We start from the raw sequence: 19,508 nt of genomic DNA, 5'->3' as shown, positions 1-19,508 counted from the left end.
CATCGATTTCCCATGTTGGTAATGACCAGGTCTAGGATATTGCAGCCCCTGGTGGGACTATGGATTAGTTGATCCAGGGCATTGGAATTTATGAATTCCAAGAACTGTTGGGCAAAGGTGTTGGTACACAAGTAGTTTTCCCAGTTAATGGCAGGGTAGTTGAAATCACCCAGTATTAGGGTGTTGGTTGTATATTAATATTTTCCAGTATGTTTAGAAAGGTGTAGTGAGAATCAATTAAGAAAACCACTGAAAAATCTGATAAATTCGAGCCACATTTTTCAATGCTTTTGCAGGGGACAAGCCCCCTTGCATCCCTCATGTGGGGGGCTGCACACCCCACACCCCTGATAATTAATATACCACCTCCAAGGTTGCCCTATAGTGAGGAAAGGACATATACCCTGCATAGTATAACTTCTTGTCAGTGTTTTTCAGTTTAGATATATTTCTGTCAATCTTAATGTTGTTTAGATAATTTTAGGTACTTATATATGTACATAAATACATGTGTGTGTGCATGCATTTTTTGTAAGTCGTTTCGACCCCTTGTGATTGTAGGCCTACATGGCTAGTTTGTACTTGTAGTGATGTATGATTCTGTCTCTCTCTCTTTCTCACACATAGAGTATTGTGACATGTAATAGCTCAACTGCCCACCTGTGATGTATTTCTGTGTGTGCCTCCCACAGCTTACTCTTGGAGCTGGATTTGCTCTTAAGCATTTCCCTTGCCAATCACTATGTCACCCATAATGTTAAATGAAGCTGTTTTGCTTAGCAGACTTCAAGAGAGGTTTCCTGTGAGTTTGTGTATCACAGATATTTTTTGGTGTCGACTCCAAAAAAAAAAGGCTGCTGCTTAAATTTGTGGATTACTAGATTTCATTTCCACTCAGTTTGTTCCATGTCAGTCCCACTCCAGTTGCAAAAATAATTTCTCTTAATAAGGGAATTATATCTCTGTATTTCTAGACATGTTATTTTTTGTTGAGAAGTTATGGAAATTTTAGTCCCAAGAGTGGAGCAGAGGACTATGTCCTTGTTTCAATTAAATTCCAAAATTGGTTCAACAAAATCTGAAAAATATAGACAAACCTCAAAAATATGACAAAGATCTTAATTATGATATTTTAGTGAAATATGGTTGCATTCAGTCACCATGCTTCCCACTGCTGTGATATATGCAGACGTATCACTGTTGGTGGGAACACTCTGACTAGAATTATACAGATTATTTCCTCGTGCTGCTACGGGCAGTGAACAAGCTGACATGCACGTGCCAACAAACGCCAATTGATACATTTCTGCTGCAACACAAGCTCCTAACTTTTATTTTATTTATTTATTTATTTTTATTTGCAGCTTGTTTACCAGGATGGTCCACTGGGCCATGAGGAGCCTGTTTTCAATGGAGTCCTGGGGAGAGAAGCTCTAGTAAAATATAAAAATACAAGTTAATTAAAAAGCAAGTTATAACATGATAGTAAAGCAGTACAGGTAATAAATAGCATTAGTGAAATGCAAAAGCAGGCATTCTTTAAAAAAGAAAATAAAAGTTTTACACAATCCACTGGCTGACGTATCTTTTGGATTGTTACCTTTTATACAATCATATTTATATACAAAATCTGTTAATTCCAACAGATGCTTATCAGAGTTAAAAAACATAGGAGGAAGTTTGCAGATGTACTGGATCCTGGGGAGTACCTTAAGTTGGGGGACTTTATGCAGGATGGGAACAAGAGCAGAACTTCGGCTGAAATTTATGAACAGCGAACTACTGAGAACCTTGTTTATATACAGACCAAAGAGGCAGTTTCTGCTACATCTGATCAGCTAGTTAATAGTAGAGTAACAACTCACAATGCCTATCTCTTGGAAGACAATATGCAGTCATTCCATTCTGGCCAGAAGAGTGCCCATCTCTCAGTCTGGAACTCAGGATCACTAGCAGCATATTATGACTGTGTTAATATAACACATGTACTACCAAGAAAATTTACAGCAGTTCAAAAGGACTGGTTTTAGGTCCCACTAATAAATGCTAAGCCTTGAATATTACATTTTTTAAAATGTTTTATTCAGTAGTTGGAAAAAAATAAAAAATAAAAAAAATAAAAAGATAAACAGGTGATACCTTTAATGCAGAGAATGAATGCCAGTGAATAGGCTAGTACAGAATATATTTATTTATTTATGCATTTGCTGACCAGGTTAGAGCACTGATCCAAGTTAGCCATTTTCAGGCTCAACCTGGTGTTTGAATAACAGATAAAAAAGAAAGGATACAATGTCATATAAGTAGCTGGTGATTTACATTAAGAAAACTGTAATACAATCAAAGTTACAAAAGCAATCGTAGGATTGATTGGTATAAGTTTGGCAATAGGTTGCTAACCTTCTTACGGTAGGAGTACACAGACTAGTAAATACATTTATACTGAATAATGAATATAATACACTATAAACTCCAAGTAAAGGAATAATGTTCCTGTACTACAAAGAATCTATAAAAACTATGAAAACAGATAATGTAACACTATTATACACTGAGATAAAGTACATCAGGAAGAAGATAATGGGAGAAGGGTTTCTTTTTTTTCCCAATAGTATTTTTATTTATTTAGTGCACCAAATACAGACCAGGGTAAATCATATATTTAAAGAAACACAGTGATGCTTGCACATAAGTCTCAAATCAAAAGACAAGTAACTAACAACTACAAATAAAATCGAATAACTATGTACAGTATCTGCAAAAGTACTACTACAATCCAGTGTGATCAACAATGTACAGACTGCAAGCATTATAATGAAGTGGGCTTTACTTCATTATATTCACCAGTTAAGTTACATCAGAATCACCATCTCTTGGTTTAGTCTCTTAATATGTGGTCACAAAGAAGTTTCCAGAATTTTGGATAGTAAGCTCGTTTCTTAACATTCCTGATAATAAGTTTTTGAGAGGATATATATATAATGTTGCTATTTTCCGAAACTCATTACATGAAAGTTTGGTACAATCTAACCAATTTTTGGTTATATATACTTTGATTAGTGAACAGAGAGTAATTAGGATATGATATTCCAGCTTAGGGAATTTCCGATCAATGATATGAAGAACAGCAAAAAAAAAAAAAAAAAGTGCAGATGTGGTGAGGAAATTTTGGAGGACTGAATTGGTGTGTCTAAGAAATGGAGGCGTTAAGAGGCAGAAAGAAAAGGTGTGTGAAGGGGAGCTTTTGTGGGGGTGGCAGTAAATTTGCTAGAGTTATATTTGTTGTCTGAAATAGTCTAGGCATGATAGGAAGAAGGCTTGAGCTTGGGAGGACCTGGCTGGGTGTGTGAAAGAAGCTGTGGAAAGAGAAGTTGTATCTGGAAAGTGATTGGATGTGAGGCTGCTGCGGTAACTTCAATATCTAAATGTGGGGAGTAAAGACGGCTTGTGGACTTCAAAGAACTGGCAATGGTAAGAGCGCGGGGAGTTCAGGTTAAGTGATAATGCTGACTCGAAAGCTATAGCATTTTGATTGGTCGAGCAGGAAATGTTTCAACTCTTTATAGAAATGAATGGTTGTAATGATTTCATATATTCAGGTAAGGTTTTCAAGCTTTCGGGGTCAGTTTAGAAAAGGCATGCCCTGTTCATCTCATCGATAATGGAGTTTGCAAATGGGGTGCAGTTCAAGAAAAGGACCTTAGATTATGAGGAGGGACAGCTCTTTCAGAAATACTGTGAATAAAGAACACGTTTGCTTCCTATTCCAGTCTGTATAAATGGGTACCCAAAAAGACTGAGCTCTTTGTGGTAAGGGCAGCCATGTGGCTTTTGCAAGAGTAAGGCAATGGTTTTCCCTTGTAGGCATGGGTGCCTGCAGGCAGGTGCAAGGGGGTGCACTTGCACTCCCCCCCGGATTTTCTTAATTTATCTGTGATGATGTGTTGAAATCGAAAAAATGTACAGGCAAAACCACACATTTTTTTATTTCAACTTACTTTTTTTCCCATTAAAACTGCATCATTTGGAGGCTCGGTGGAGATGCTATTGGGGGTTGCAGTCATATGACGCCTATGATGAGCCTCAATTCCTCCTCAAACTGCATCTCCCTTTCTGACCATTGACAGTTGCGTAGAGTTATCCAGATTGTTAATGGCAGCAAATAGAGTGAATTAGTTTTGTGACCAGGAGTTCTTTTGCCTCTTTAGCTCAGATTATTGAATTTGTCGTATGTGTGGTATTGTGTGCAGCACTTAAGGTACATGAGATCATGACAGTCAAAAAAGAAGCTCCTGGTATTTTTTTTTTTTTGTTTTTTTATACACTGAATCAATGTCAGCTTCAAGCTTGGCGACAAAACGTGAAAGTGGCGCACTTGAGATGAGTGTCAGTAGTTTCCCCCAGTCACTAGGTGCCAGTGTAAAATAAAAATATTTGCAGATTATTACATGGTTGGTTTTATTATGTTTGTTACAGTAGTACAAGTACTTTATTTGTTCTAACGCCCGGCCACGGACCCACTCAGAAGTAGTGTGGTGAAAGTGCTGGCAAGAATAGAATTCTTAGGCAAGTAGTACACAGTAAGATGTCAACTTCCCTGAATGACCAGTCTGTGTGGGATGAAGTAGAAGTAAGTGTTGACTTGTCAGTTGCTCGAATTGATACTTTTTTACTTTTTATCCTGCGTGACTGACTAGGCGGGATAGAGAGGGGATTTAGGGGATTAATTTACAGTCTGGGTAAAGTTAAGAAGTTAAGTTTCTCTTAATTGATTTCATGTATGTCTGGTAACTATAGAGAGAAACTATGGTCACCATATTTACTGGATAAGGGCCTTTATCACACCCCTTGTTTTTTAAGTGTTTACCTATAACTTTAAACTTTCAGTAAAAAAAAAAAAAAAAAGTAAAGAATATTGCAGTCATTTAAACAACGTCAGTTGTTTCAGTATGCCTTATTTCAAAGTTGATTTTCACTGTTGATGCATTCAAAAGAACTGTGTTCATAAATAATAATAATAATGCATTAGGTATCATCTTTACAACGGCACAATGTATAAGTGATATTGCAATTAAGAACATAATTGTTATGAACTCTACAGCAGTGTCTTTGCAACTATGTTTGTTGATTTTGAACTTGTTTACAGTGGCAATGTACTGTTCTACTGAAAACTCAGACGTAGCATGGGGGGATGGAAATGTGTATTTTAATCAACAAACACAACAACAAAATCTTTTAAGATTTTTAGCAAAGATAAAATTATAACGTAGATGCCATTTGTAATTTATGCACAGAAGCACAGAAAACATGGCCCTGACTAAAATGAGCTCCTGTTAGTATAGCTCACCTACCTGCTTTAAATAAAGTGCGGTATCTTAGTAAAAGCAAATCTTAATGATTCACATGTGCCCACCTGATGCTGTTTGGTTTATAGGCTGAGAGAAAGAAAGCCCAAGCACATCCTCCCCATGCGTTGATAGTTTGATTTTAACATGTGTAGGAATTCTACATCAGTGCTTTTAATGTGGACAGGGCTGGAGAATGAAGTTGACTGAGGTGCTGCAAGCTTGCTTCCTTTTTTGTCTATCCATTTATGTCTTCTGCAGAGATTGTGCATATTGACCGATATTGGTGGATTGTAATAACAGAAGTTTGAGTGGCTTTTTAAAGTTGAAATGTTTTGAACTGGCCAGTTTGTCATTACTGGTTCATATGTTTTGTTTCACTGCTTATTGGAAAAATGTTCAAAACTATAAATTTAAAACACTCTTAACAAGTAGTGCTGTATTATACAGGGATATAATTGAATTATAATATAGTATAATTAATACAATCAGGAAGGTAAATCACAGTACTTTTGCATGGTCCTAAAAATGTGTGCAAGGGGGCCTATGATTTGAAAACAGCCCAAAGGTAAACTTAACCCACACTGCCCAGATGCATTCTCTTTGAATGTGGGTTTCAATGTTGTTTCAGTGAATGTGAGCTTGAAAGGCAGAGAAGTTTTAATGCTAAGTCTGTTTTCATTATAAGACTATTGCTTTTTTTAGCAAATGTCTCAGTGCTTGTGCTATAAAATTTGAAATAAATGCAAATTAAATCCAAATATCTTTAGACATTGTAGAAGTAAAGTCGAATAAAACAATATGCAAACCGAGAGTTTTGAACAGCGTTTATGGCAACTGGGAAGAAACAGTCAACTAATGGGCCACTGGAATGGCTGCATGTGTTTGGGGGGCTGCATGGTGGGGCTCTGGGTTTGCACCCTCCTGCAAAACATCCTGCAGGCTTCCTTGCTTGTAGGGAATAGGTTAATAGACTGGAAAATTATGTCTGAGGTGATTTGTACAGTACAGGTCTCTTGTGATGCAGAAGCCATGAATGGAAGACCACATTCAAGCTGAAGGGGGAGGATTTCTTTCCTTATTGCTGTCCTGACTGTTGGAGAGAGGAAGTGGGACATTTTCCTGGAGCTGAAAGGTAATTTACTAACTTTGGCTTTAGTAACTTCAATATGATATCGACATAAAAAGAAGGGTCTAGCCAGATTCCAAAGACTGTTTCTAGCAGATGGTTTTGTTTGTAGGACATGGCCCAGGCATTAAAGATTTTTGTGGAGTTCCAAAAAACATTGTTTTTGTTTTTTTTGCTGTTTAGTATTAGGTTCTGTCTGGTTAGGCATCAGGCTGTTGTATTATGACAGCAGACACAAGGCCAGATCTGTAGATGACCATGTCATCTGCATACAATATAACTGGCACAAGGTGGGTGTCCCAAGGGACATTGTTGACAAAAATCAGAGAAGAGAAGAGAATTGAGGCTTGAGTGACACCTTCAGAGATGTGAGCTAAGAGGAGATGATATGGATCCGATTTGAATCTTGAACTTTCTGCAAGACAGAAAATCTTTAAACCACAGGGCTGCATCAGGGCTGATGCTTGCAGTGGTTAGGAAGTGTAGTAGGAGAACATGGTCAGTATCAAAGGCTTTTGTTAGGTCAACAAAAATTGTGTCAGCTAATTGACCTCTGCTGATTAGTAAACTATGTAGTGCAGCCATAGTACTTCTTCCAGACCAAAACCCATGCTATTGGTAACTATATATTCTGTACGTTTCTATGTGGTTGGCTAACTGGATGTAGATTAGGTTTTCTAAGAATTTTCCTAAGATTGGCAGGACTGTGATAGGTCTAAAGTCATTGACACAGACTGTGATTCTTGTTTTTGGAATTGGTCTGACTCTGGTGATTTTTACAAATTGAGAACATTGTGTTTTTGGTGAGACATCAAATTGCACAGATGTTTTAGGGTGGGTAGATGAATGAACCAAGTACTGAGGCTGTCTGTTCCTAGTGAAGGATCTATAGGAATATTGCCAGTGGCATCTTCTATTTCTTTGGTTTTTATAATTCTAAAATATAACTGGGGGTGCGTGAGATAGGGTCATATTCTGGAACTGAAGACAGGAAGGTGTTGAGCAGTTAGGAGTAAGAGATGTGAATTCCCTTAGAAAGTTATAGAGAGTATTACATGTCGTGAGGATGTGTGATGGAGTCTGTATGAAGGTGGTTTACTGTTAAATGTCATATGTTCATGATATGGGTCTAACTAGCACTCTGCTTCTGCTGTTACTATATCAATTCATTCAGCAGCTTAGAATTATGATAGTGAAGGTAATGCATCCACCTATACTCTTGTGACTTAGCAAAGAACACTCACTGTCAGATCTCCATCTCTGTTTCATTGCAGGTAATTTCAGGCTGGAGTGCTAACCCACTATCACAAGACCAAGGCATTAGCTGGTAACATCTATCTGCTTTGTTTGGATAGCATCTAAGGTAGGGGAGGGTGTGCCAGCAACCACAGGGGGGGTGGATTATGAGGCTGTCAAATGCTAACCTTTCTCAAGAGGAGGACTGTGTTATGAATGCATTGCCTCATTAACTAATTCCTGGAGGGAGACCAAAAAAAAAAAAAAAAGGAAGACAATAATTCAGAACTGAAAAAGTGCAGGACTTATGTAAGGAACATGAAGTCTAATTTTATGGCTCTTATATTCATTTATTTTATTTGATTACCATGAAAATCCAAAATGACAATGAAAACACCTTTTCAGTGGAGATTCATGGAGAAAAGCTCCAACTGACATAAAATAGTATAAATACACTGACATAATCTTCATAAAGTATACATAAATGGCAAGCCTCAGTACAAATGGACTACAGTATAATCAACATTTAGATACAATGTACTGGGTTGCATTCAAATTGCAATATACGATTCAGAGATTTGCACTCTCAGTATATTATACCATTAACAGTGATGGATATCTGTGTGCAAACGACCCTTTTAGATTCACAGAATCAGTTGTGTGAAGTATTCAGTAATAATATAGCAATAAATGCTGATAATTTTAATAATACATTTGGGCAGAAGAATTAGTTTACAATTGTTTTGGTTGCACTTTGAGAGAGGGAATGAATGGGTAACATAATTTAGTCCATAAGGGAAAAAAATGAGGATGAAATATAAAAGATGTTACTTGTGGTAAGATGGAATACTCTTCTTTTAAGGTCATCTCCTCTGCCATTCTAATTTGATATTTTTTTTTCATCGAACACTGTCACTGCCAAAACAATGGTCTCTCTCTGGTGAGACAAGTCACAATGTCGTACCACACTTAGAGAAAGCATCAAGGTCCCAGCCCCACCAGTTATTCTGTCACTTTCAAAGCTGAGATCTCAGTCTTCATTTATATTCTGGAGAATGCACCTGCATTCAATGGCTAAAGCCATGAAACCAGTTTGTGGCCATCAAATAATGAGCCAAGACTTACAATGACATTTTCTCTGGTGCCTGAGAGAGAAACACTGTGAATCACTTTCATAAGTGGGTTCCCTATCAGTAGTGCAAAACTGTAAACAGGGGTCAAAATGCTATGACAAAAGTAGTGCAAATGCTGCAAAAATACATCGAATTTCAAAACTGACTGTAGTGAGATACAAGCTTCACTCCATCTCCCACCCTTGATAACGTCACAATCTCCGTACATTGGAGTAAATGTTTAGCAGTACCACCATCTCGTACTTGATATTCATTCTCCATATTCACACTTTCACCTTGCTGTTCTGAAGATCAAAATTATAATCCCCAGAATTTTAACAGGAACCTCTATAAGTGCCATTGATTCAACCCAGCCCCTCACAGATGTCACAGTAAGAAACTCCTGGCCTATCTCATTAGCAAGAGTAGGACAGCCACCACTGGAAGTTTTCAAGCCTCCACTAGATCCTCACAGTTGTTTAGAAACAGACCCTGGTCCTCAGGTGTCAAGAACTCCTGCTGACAAGGCCTCATACCTGGACCTGTCTTCCACCTCAACATATAATAAGCAGTGTAAAAGAGGTGTGTCATGAGCTGAAGGTGCTGCCTTCCCTGGCTGACTGGCTGGAGTATGTCTGCAAAGGGGCTGATCTCAGGAAGTGGCATTGAGTCACCTGGTTGAAGCTTTGTGGTAATATTTTTGAAAAGGTCTATTTTTACCCCTCTTCATGATCTAGGAGGGATGAATGGCCAAGGCAGAGAAGGATCCATCAGGCCTTCCTGTGTCTCAGTTCATGGTTCAGGCTTTCAGTTTGAGGCAAATGTCTGAAGTCTGATAGAATGTATTAACGTGGGCGAGGAACTACACCCTTATGAAACAGAGTCTGATACAAAGCATAAACCTGTCAGCTGTTCAACTTCATGCATGTTGGCTGCGCATAAGCCAATCTCTGTTGGAGCTGGTGAAAGGCTGAGTATTCCTTCACCCTCAGCTCCCTGTGAAAATCTCGAGACCCAGAGGGCATTACTTCTGAGACAAATGAATAAAGTAAGATTTTCCCAGAGTACAGCTTGCTGCCAGATGAACCTTCTCTTTACAGAAATCTTGAGGCTCATGAAGTTCTTTACAGACTAACTTATGGCTCCCACGTCTTCCATCCAGAACCATTTCAAAGAGTATCTGGGGAAGAATGAGAATGATTCTAGGTCATATGTTTTGTGAAACCAGTCATTAAGGTTCATAGGTTCATAGGTTCATACTAGGCTATCTGCCCTAGGGCATTTATAAGCCTAGCCAAAATGTGTTTGGCTTTCGCCACCCATTTTAAATTTATTTTGCTATGCCCTTTTTTGAAGTTAGTATACTGTGCCTCTGTCTAACAGTGACACAGAAGTGATACCCGGGATAAACCTACAATCTCCCATCCACTCATCAAGATTCCTCTTGAAGAGAGTCAATGAGGTACTCTGCCTAACCTGGACTGGGATTTTATTCCAGAGTGAAGGGAGCCTCTGGGTTATGAATCTGTCCCTCCAGCATGTCCTATTTATTTCAGTGCTGAGGTTCAAGTCTCTCGAGCCAGTAGTTCGATGTGATTTGGATTTTCTGAGGTGCAGCATGTCCATTAATTCGGGTTGGACATGGCTTTATACATCAGGCACAGATCGCCTCTGAACAGGCAGTATGCCACTGAGTAGAGCTGGAGTTTCTTTAACCGGGCAGCATATGGCATCTGTTTGAGCCCTTTGATCCTCTTGGTGAGGTACTTTTGGGGTCTTTCCAGTTGCTGCAGGTGTCTGGTAAGGTACATCCCAAAAGGGGCATTGTACTCAATTATGGGCCTGATGAGGGATGAGTAAAGAGGCACGATGACCTCCTCTGATCTAGATATGAATCCCTTCATGATTAGGGGGGCTATATAAAATGTTTTTCTAACCACTTTGGCCACGTGGTTGTCAAATGAGAGATTGCTATCAACTTGGGTCCCCAGGTCCCTAATTACTTCTTCTGTACTTAATGGATTACCACCTATATGGTAATTTGTGGGCACTTTGTTTTTGCCAAAGGGGATGACTATACACTTTTTGGCATTTAGCTTGAGGCCATGGGTCTGGCACCAGTTGTCTGTTTCTATTAGGCCCTTTTGGAGGATGCTTGTGTCGGCTGGAGAGTCAATTATGGCGCCCAATTTGCAGTCATCTGCGAACTTGGTCAGCCACAGTCCTTCCATGTTGGCCTGTACCTCCGAGAAATATATACCGAACAAGAGAGGTCCCAGGACTGAGCCTTGTGGGACACCACTTGTAACTGGTTTAGAGTCTGACATGGCTCCAGCAATTCTAACCATGTGGGTTCTGTCCTTGAGCCAGTTTGCAATCCATCTAGTGACATAGGGGTTTATATTTAAGCTGGTGAGCTTATCTATAATGCCCGAGTGGGGTATTGTATCGAAGGCTTTTGCGAGGTCCAGGTAGGCTGTGTGGACCACCTTCCCCTCGTCAATGGCCTTAGTGACTGTTTCAAAGAAATCAACCAGGTTTAAGAGGCAGGATCTGCCCTTAACAAAGCCGAACTGGGTAGGATCCAGTGTCTGTAGGTCCCCAATATCTTTATTTATGAGGTCCATGATGATCCTTTCCATAGCTTTGCAGACCAAGCTAGTCAGGCTTATGGGGCGATAGTTTCCAGGATCCATTGAGGCACCACCTTTATGGAGAGGGACCACTGTTGCTGTACGCCACTCTTTGGGCACATATCCTGTAGTAAGGCTGAGACTGAACGGTAGTTTTATGTTTGGGTTTAGCTCTTCTTGGAGTTCATGTAGGACGCAGCCTGGGACACCGTCTGGTCCCATTGATGCTGTGTTTTTTGCTTTGGAAAGGGCGGCTCTTACCTGAGCATCTGAGATGTCAGGGGTGCAGCACTCTGCTGGGATAGATATTTGCCCTTTTGGTGGGAGGAAGAAGTTTGCGCTGAACCTGTCAGCTAGGATGTTGGTAATGTCTGTGGGTTCGTGTATTTTTGTCATTTTGGACTAATTCTGAGCATATCTGGGAATTACCACCCAGGTTCCTAACATAACTAAAGAAAGCCTTGTGATTATCCTTAGTGTCATGTGCAATTTTTCTCTCGAAGCTGGCCTTAGACAATTTTATGAGTGCCCGTAGTTTTTTGCTAATACTGATCAGTGATGCCTTCCCTTTTGGGATTTTGCTCTATCATTTAGTAGCTTCCTCCTTCTATTGTATAGTTTGTTTATGGCTGGGGTCCACCAGACAGGACGTCTACCTTTGGAGGATTGGGTCTTGGTTTTATTTGGGATCGCATGATCCATGCATTCCTGAAGGTGTTCATAGAATGCATTTATAAAGGATTCTGGTCTGGGCGTATTTTCCATGGGCCGGGGCTTTGAAGGATTCCACCTCGGTTTTGAGGAGTGTGAAATTTGCTTTAGAGAAGTTTTTCACTGTGGTTTTCTGGGCAGGGGTGGGGTCGGGATGTGAATATCCAGTGAGATTAGTTTATGGTCTGATCTTACCAGTGAGGGATACACTTCTGGTCTGGAGCATAGAGTCCCCATGTTGGTGATGATCAGGTCCAGTATGTTTTCCCCTCTTGTGGGAGTGGTAACAAGTTGTTCCATAGCATTTGAGTTTATAAATTCTAGGAACCTTTGAGCTAGGGTGTTGGAGCTAGAGTAATGCTCCCAGTCTATGTTTGGGTAGTTGAAGTCGCCCAATATAATGGTGTTTGGAGAGACCTTCATATTTTCCAGTGTTCTCAGGAAGGCCGAGTGGGGTTCCTGGATTTGGGACGGTAGTCTGTAGCAGGCTATAAACTGGAAGGCAGTTTTACCCACTGTTAGTTGCACATGGATAGTCTCTGATGCTTCGTGCTTTGCCACCAACCTGGAGGTGTGGGTATCTTTGATGAATATCGATACTCCCCCTCCTTTTGTGGTTCGGTCAAAGTTTTGGGGCCGAAAAGCATGGTATGAGGTATAACCTGGTAGTGCTGGGGTGCTCTCGGGAGCCCTGAACCAGGTTTCTGTTACTGCACAGATATCGATGTTCTCCATGCTAAGGAGAGTTTTGAGTGCATGCATCTTGAGGTTTAGACTTCTGGCATTGAGTAGCATTACTCTTAGTTTCTTATCCCTTGTGATACCTATGGAGGTGGGTTTGTCTTGGAGCCTTGCCTAAAATAGGCACTATGGGGGTAGCAAGAGCCTTTGCCAATATCCGAAATCCCAGGGGTGACAGGTGCAAGCCGTCCCTAGCGAAGCATCGTGGCTTGTCGAGCATATCATCCCAAGCTGACAGGCATTGGATCCCTTTGAATGACACCAGTACTTAAGCCAATTGTTGAAATTGATCATCTTGTCTTCATATTGTGGCATCATTCTTGGTGAGGGTAAGATGCTACTCAAGGTCAGGGTCATACCGACCTGGGCTACATGCTCAGAGAGCTCCTCTATGTCTCTTTTCATGTAGTCCAGGGAGGTACGTCTCAGGTCATTCACACCAGCATGGACAATGACTGAGTCATATTTGTACTTGCCTTGGAGTGACCTGAGTGCTTGTGTTATGTGTTCCATACATGAGTCCTGAAAGCATTTGACTCATAATAAAGCTAATATTCTTTATAGAACATTATGCTGGCCAGGCATTTTCATGCAGTTCCTATGATACCTCCTTGGTGCAACAAAGGAAGCAGATACTACAGCATACAGCACACTGGCAACAGAAAAGCAGTCTAGAAACTTAAAAAGGAGACAATTTTTTTGTTTTGCCATACCAGGGCTTAGAGCCCTCAACTACATTTCTCACTTCTCAAGGTCCCAGTCCTCCCTAGAAGACCAAACACTGAAAAAGCTTTACTCATCCCTGTGTCTAGACTTAGGGATTAGGATGAAGTCATTTTGCCAGTTCATCTATCCCGAGAGGAAAGGAGGGTTCAGTGATTGATAGTTCTACTTCCTCAATCAGTGAGGACCAGGGGAGGAGCACAGCATTCACAAAAAACAGGGATACACCAGCAGCTATCTGCAGGATTCAGAGGTTGTGTCATTGCATATCATATCCATGGTGGGGGTTATGGGATACCAGGATTCAGAGGTTGTGTCACTGCATGTTATACTAATGGTGGGGGTTAGGGGTAGCAGGATTCAGAGGTTTTGTCATTGCATGTTGTATCCATGGTGGGGGTTATGGGGTACAGGATTCAGAGTTTCTGTCATTGCATGTCATACCAATGGTGGGGGATTCAGAGGTTGTGTCATTGCATGTCATATCCATGGTGGGGTTATGGGGTACAGATACAGAGGTTGTGTCATTGCATGTTGTATCCATGGTGGAGGTTATGGAATACCAGAATTCAGAGGTTGTGTCATTGCATATCATACCCATGGTGGGAGTTATGGGGTACAGGATTCAGAGATTGTGTCATTGTATGTCGTATCTATGGTTGGAGTTACGGGGTACAGGATTCATAGGTTATGTCATTGCATATCATACCCATGGTGGGGTGTTATGGGGTACAGGAATCAGAGGTTGTGTCACTGCATGTCATATCTATGGTGGAGGTTACAGGGTAGCAGGATTCAGAGGTTGTGTCTTTGCATGTCAAGCCCATGGTGGGGGTTATGGGGTACAAGATTCTGAGGTTGTGTCATTGCATATCGTATCCATGTTGAGGTTATGAGGTACAGGATTCAGAGGTATTGTCATTGCATGTCATATCCATGGTGGGGGTTATGGAGCAGGGCACAAGACAAATCATCTCCTGAGCAATGCTATCATACTGCACTGGAAAGATTCAGTCTTTTCTCCAGCATGAATATTAGATGAATTCCAGCAGAACAGCTGTCATTTGTAACACTAATATCAAAGAAGGGTACCAAAAGCAGCTGGTGGTCATCGGGGGGGGGGGGTGCAAAAAAAAAAAAACTTCATCATGTGATGCATTGTTGTTTTGACATTACTGACATTACAGATACATCAGAAGGCTCAGGCATATACCCATGCAGAGCTGCCTCATTGTGGCTGCCATCCCTTAAAGAGGAGCTTAGGAAGTCCCTCCTGGAGACTCCCTTCAAGGAGGAAAATCTATCTAACCAGCTTTCTTATCTGGTGGATGACCTCTTGAAAATGAAGCAGGTCTCTCTGATGTTAATAGGTAAGTTAGGTAGTACTATGCTAGGCACCCTTGGTGGCCATTTTAAGCCTAGTCAATTTCCCTCAAAGGTGAGACTCAAGCCCTATACCCTGTGTCTGTTATGTAAATATCTTAAACATTATGCCAACCCACTCACCACATGTGAAAACAACTATGAGTTTCCTTTATCTTCCACCACTTCTTCCTCTTCTACACCTACTCAATCATCCTCAGAAAGGAAGGCAATCAGTGGACGGTCTTGATCCTTCTGGTGCCATTTGAGATGCACAACAGCACAACTCCACTGGTTCAGTGGTCACAGCCCTGGCTATCAGCTAAGGCTGCCCAGTGGGCAGTGCTCTGAGTGTGATCTTGCTTGAAGAATCACTACAATATGACCAAAAACAGACAGGTTTTAATGTTTTTATATCCTCCTGCAGAAATGTCTCTTCCCAGATATCACATTATCCCCACATCACTCTAGAGATGGATCTAAGCTTTATTCCTTACAGGGACCATTGAGAGAGCTTCACCTTTAGACTACATGCAAGGGTTCTACTCCCACCTCTTTTTAATTTCAAAGTGGATGAAGACTTCTGTCCCATCCTAGATGTCAGAAAATTAATTGAGCACATCTGGCATGTGAAGTTTTCACTGGTGACTATAGAGGGGACTTATGCCCCTGGTGTCACTGAATGATGATGGCTCTGAATATGATGGATACCTTCTAACACATCAGTATTTGGGTGCACACTGGAGGTTCCTTTGATCTGATCTGGATGACCATCAAACTTTCAATATAAATTATTATAATTTGGATTTTCCATTGCATGCAGAATATTTACCAAAGTACTGGCCAGTTTGCCACAGTCGCTAAGGTCTTGCCGAAGGAATTCCATGTGTTCCCCTATGTAGGTGACTAGCTTCTTTCTTACGGCTCCATTAGGTACTCTCTGGTGGAATCCCTGGAATGACCATCCTATGTGATTATTGCCTTTGCCAGCAGACAGCAGGACATTCTCCAGTGTTGGTCATTATTGTTTGTGGAAAGGGCTCACAAAGTCACACATTTGGTAATCTGGATATAGAGAGAGCAGATTATCTAAGTTCAGACCAGCATATGTTTGATGATTGCTATGAGCTTCACAATGCCTCTTGTAAGTTTGAAGATGGGGATTTTACACTGGACAGTGAGGCACCGGCTGCTGCTGGGTCAGCAAGCATTTTCAAATCACCTGGCATCAAGCCCTGTCACCACTTACCTGAATGAAGAAGAATACCACAAAATTTTAAAGGATAGCTATGTCCTAAACACATTTCCTTTTCTCAGAATATAGTTTTCCTCCCTAGAGAATAATTTCCATTCTTTTGCATATAAAAAAGCATGACTTAACAGTTTTCTCCTCTGTGGCATTTCTGTCCTAGTCAACTTTTGCAGTAGGCACCATGTTGGGTCTGAATAAAATGATGTAGTATTTTGAAATTCAGCATTGTAAGCTTTCAGTATGTGATGCAGTCAAATGAGTTTTCAGTATTTTGAAAATTAGGTATTGTGACCTCAGTCAAATAAAATTCAGTATTTTGAGATTTCAGTCATGTGAAGTAGATCCGACAAACAAGCTTTGCAAAAGTCAGTTTTTTAACACGTTTTAGTCCTTGCAGCTGTGTTATGTCCATAAGTCTTTGAAGCATGTTTTTGACTACAGATTCTTGCAAAATAATCTTATCTGAAAGAAATATTGCTTCTGTTTGTCAGAAGTGCAGATCCTCCACCTGATTGGCATTGATCACCTTTGGACAGAGATCAGATGAAGAATCCTTATCTTTGATAGGTGATAAATATGAAATTCCTGTTTTTGTCTGAGGTCAGAAAGGTCTATGTCTTTAGAGACTGCCTTCCCTACCAATAATTGATATCACAGAAGAGACAAAAAGAATGGGATATGGGGATATTAATTGAAAGGTCTGCTCTGGTAGAGATTTTATTTGAATCTTGAGTGGTAGCTGCTATTAAAAAAGAGATAATTAGTAGGGCATATAAAATATTGCATAACTATAAGAATCAATCAGAGGAGGTTAGAAAGGATTGGGAAAAGAGATTGGATAAGTAATTCACAAAAGAACAATGGGAGGATATGTGTATAGCCCTCAAGTATGCAGCTAAGTCCAGAAGGTTTAGGACCTTTGCTTGAAAGTGTTTGAATTCTCCTTAAGGTATAAATATATCTATGCAGATAATTTTTCCTCAGTTAGATAGCAAATGCTGGAGGTGTGTTTGGGAAGAAAGAAGTTACTTGGAACATACATTTTGGGAGTCTAATGAGTTGACAGATTTTAAAAATTGCCTGCACAATACTCAGTCAGAAATATTGGGTGAGCAAATGGTTATAACTAAGGAAATGATTATTTTAAGCTGGGAATCAGGATCTGGATTTCCTAGACATAATAAGACCTTATTAATTCTATTGGCTGCCAAGAAAGCAATGACTAGAAAATGGAAATCAATGTCTAACCTAATTGTATTTGAACCATTGAATATTATAAAAGAGGTAAAAGAACTGGAAGACGGATCTTCATAGTACGGATTTGTGCAATGTTATATTATATTGGACTGATAATAGTAAAAAAAGAAAGAAACAATATACAATGTATGATGTATGTAAATGGAAAAAAAGATTAACATGCTTTGTTTTCTTTTCTGTTAATGTATGTTTTCATATGTCTTAATTGCTGAATTAATAAAGGTATTTAATAATAATGATAAAAAAGGTCCATCTTCCCACAAAACAACTTAAAGCAGCTTGCAAGATGTTTATAACCTTTGAACTCAACACGTAACAGCATGGATCTTTATATCATACAAAATGGAAGTCTGCACAGTACAGAAATCAGGAAGAGATCAACTTTAACAAAATTCCATCAATTCCCTCTGAAATCCATAACACATTTATGGACTTAAAATTGTATAATATCATCCATGATCACAACATTAACTTGAATAACTGATTTATTCACTTGAGAACAAAATGTAAGCAACATACAACTACAAATACACAAAACACCAAGGATTATATAAAGATAATTATAGCAGATAAAAAGAAGTTATGTTCTTATCATATCATTCCATCTGTGTTGTCGATCTTCATTCATTCTTGAACTGTTGGGTTCGGTTCTGAATCCTCGGACCTGACTCAGCCGTTATATCAAGCTCATGCCAACCAGAAACTCTCAAGCCAAGGCTACCTATACTGCCTCTCTTTCCTTCCCCTCAGATCACGTTTTGCCCAAAATGTGGAAAATAATGGAAGCTTTGTCTGAGCAGAAACCCTAGTAGGATCCCAGGACTAGTTCCGAACCTCCAGGAGTCTTTTGGAAGGGGTAGGAGGATGGTATGTCAAGAATGAATGAAGATTGACAACACAGGTGGAGCTTTATGGTAAGAACATCACTTTTTTATTTGATGTTGTCAATCATCATTCATTCTTGAACTGTTGGGACAGAGTCTCTAGCTACTTTAGACCTTGGTAGGCTCAAGGGAAGGATATTTCTCAGCACCATAGAGCCAAAGGATGCTCTTCCCCTGGAGACCGTATCCAATTTGTAATGAGTGATAAAGGTATGGGGTGTAGCCCAAGTTTCGACTGCACATATGTCATCCATAGAAGTTCTAGAATGAAATGCTACTGATGTGAAGACAGATCTGGTAGAATGTGCCTTAATTTTTGTTTGTAAGTCCAGCTTGCTTTGGCTATAAACAAAGGTGATGCAATCTCTCAACCATTTTGACAGAGCAACTTTTGAAACTGGTTTTCCTAGTCTAGTTCCAGAAAAGGATAGAAATAGTTGGTCTGATTTTCTAAATGGTTCATAGGTGTGTACTAGGCTAATAGCCCTGGAGCCTTTACAAGCCTAGCCCATAGAAGTGCCCTGGTATTGTGCCACCTGACGTTAGTTCCCAGTGCCTTTATCAAGGAGAGCCACTGGCGTGATCCCCGGGGTGAACTTTCTATTTCCCATCCACTCATCAAGTGGCTGGGAAGTTTCAAACTTATCTTCTGGATGGTTCCTTAAGGAAGAATATCCCGGATAAGTGGCTGCAAAGGCGGGCTTTGATCTTGAGATCTTGGTTTAGTTCTATCCAGATAAAAACATAATTGTCTGTGTATGTCCAACAAATGCAAGCAATATTCTCCCTTATTTGAGAAATTTGGGAAAAAGACTGGCAGATCTATGGTCTGATTAATATTGGAATCTGACACTACTTTAGGTAGAAAGGAGGGATTAGTTCTAAGTGATATTCTCTCCTTGTGAAAAATATATGAATGTTTAACAAACAGAGCCTGTAATTCTGAAATTCTCCTAGCCGAAGTGATGGCTACGAGGAATAGAGTCTTCCAAGATAAAAACTTGATATCACAGATGGCTGCTGGCTCCAAAGGCTGACAGACCAAACATTGCAAGACCAACATTAAATTCCAAGGTGCAATGGGCTCCTTGAAAGGCAGTTTCAAATGTAAAGCCCCCTTAAG

Source organism: Protopterus annectens, chromosome 4.part0 (assembly GCF_019279795.1).
Source record: "Protopterus annectens isolate FY-2018-M chromosome 4.part0, PAN1.0, whole genome shotgun sequence".
Classification (NCBI taxonomy): Eukaryota; Metazoa; Chordata; order Ceratodontiformes; family Protopteridae; genus Protopterus; species Protopterus annectens.
The sequence above is the reverse complement of the archived record's forward strand: the minus strand, read 5'-3'. Positions refer to the sequence as shown.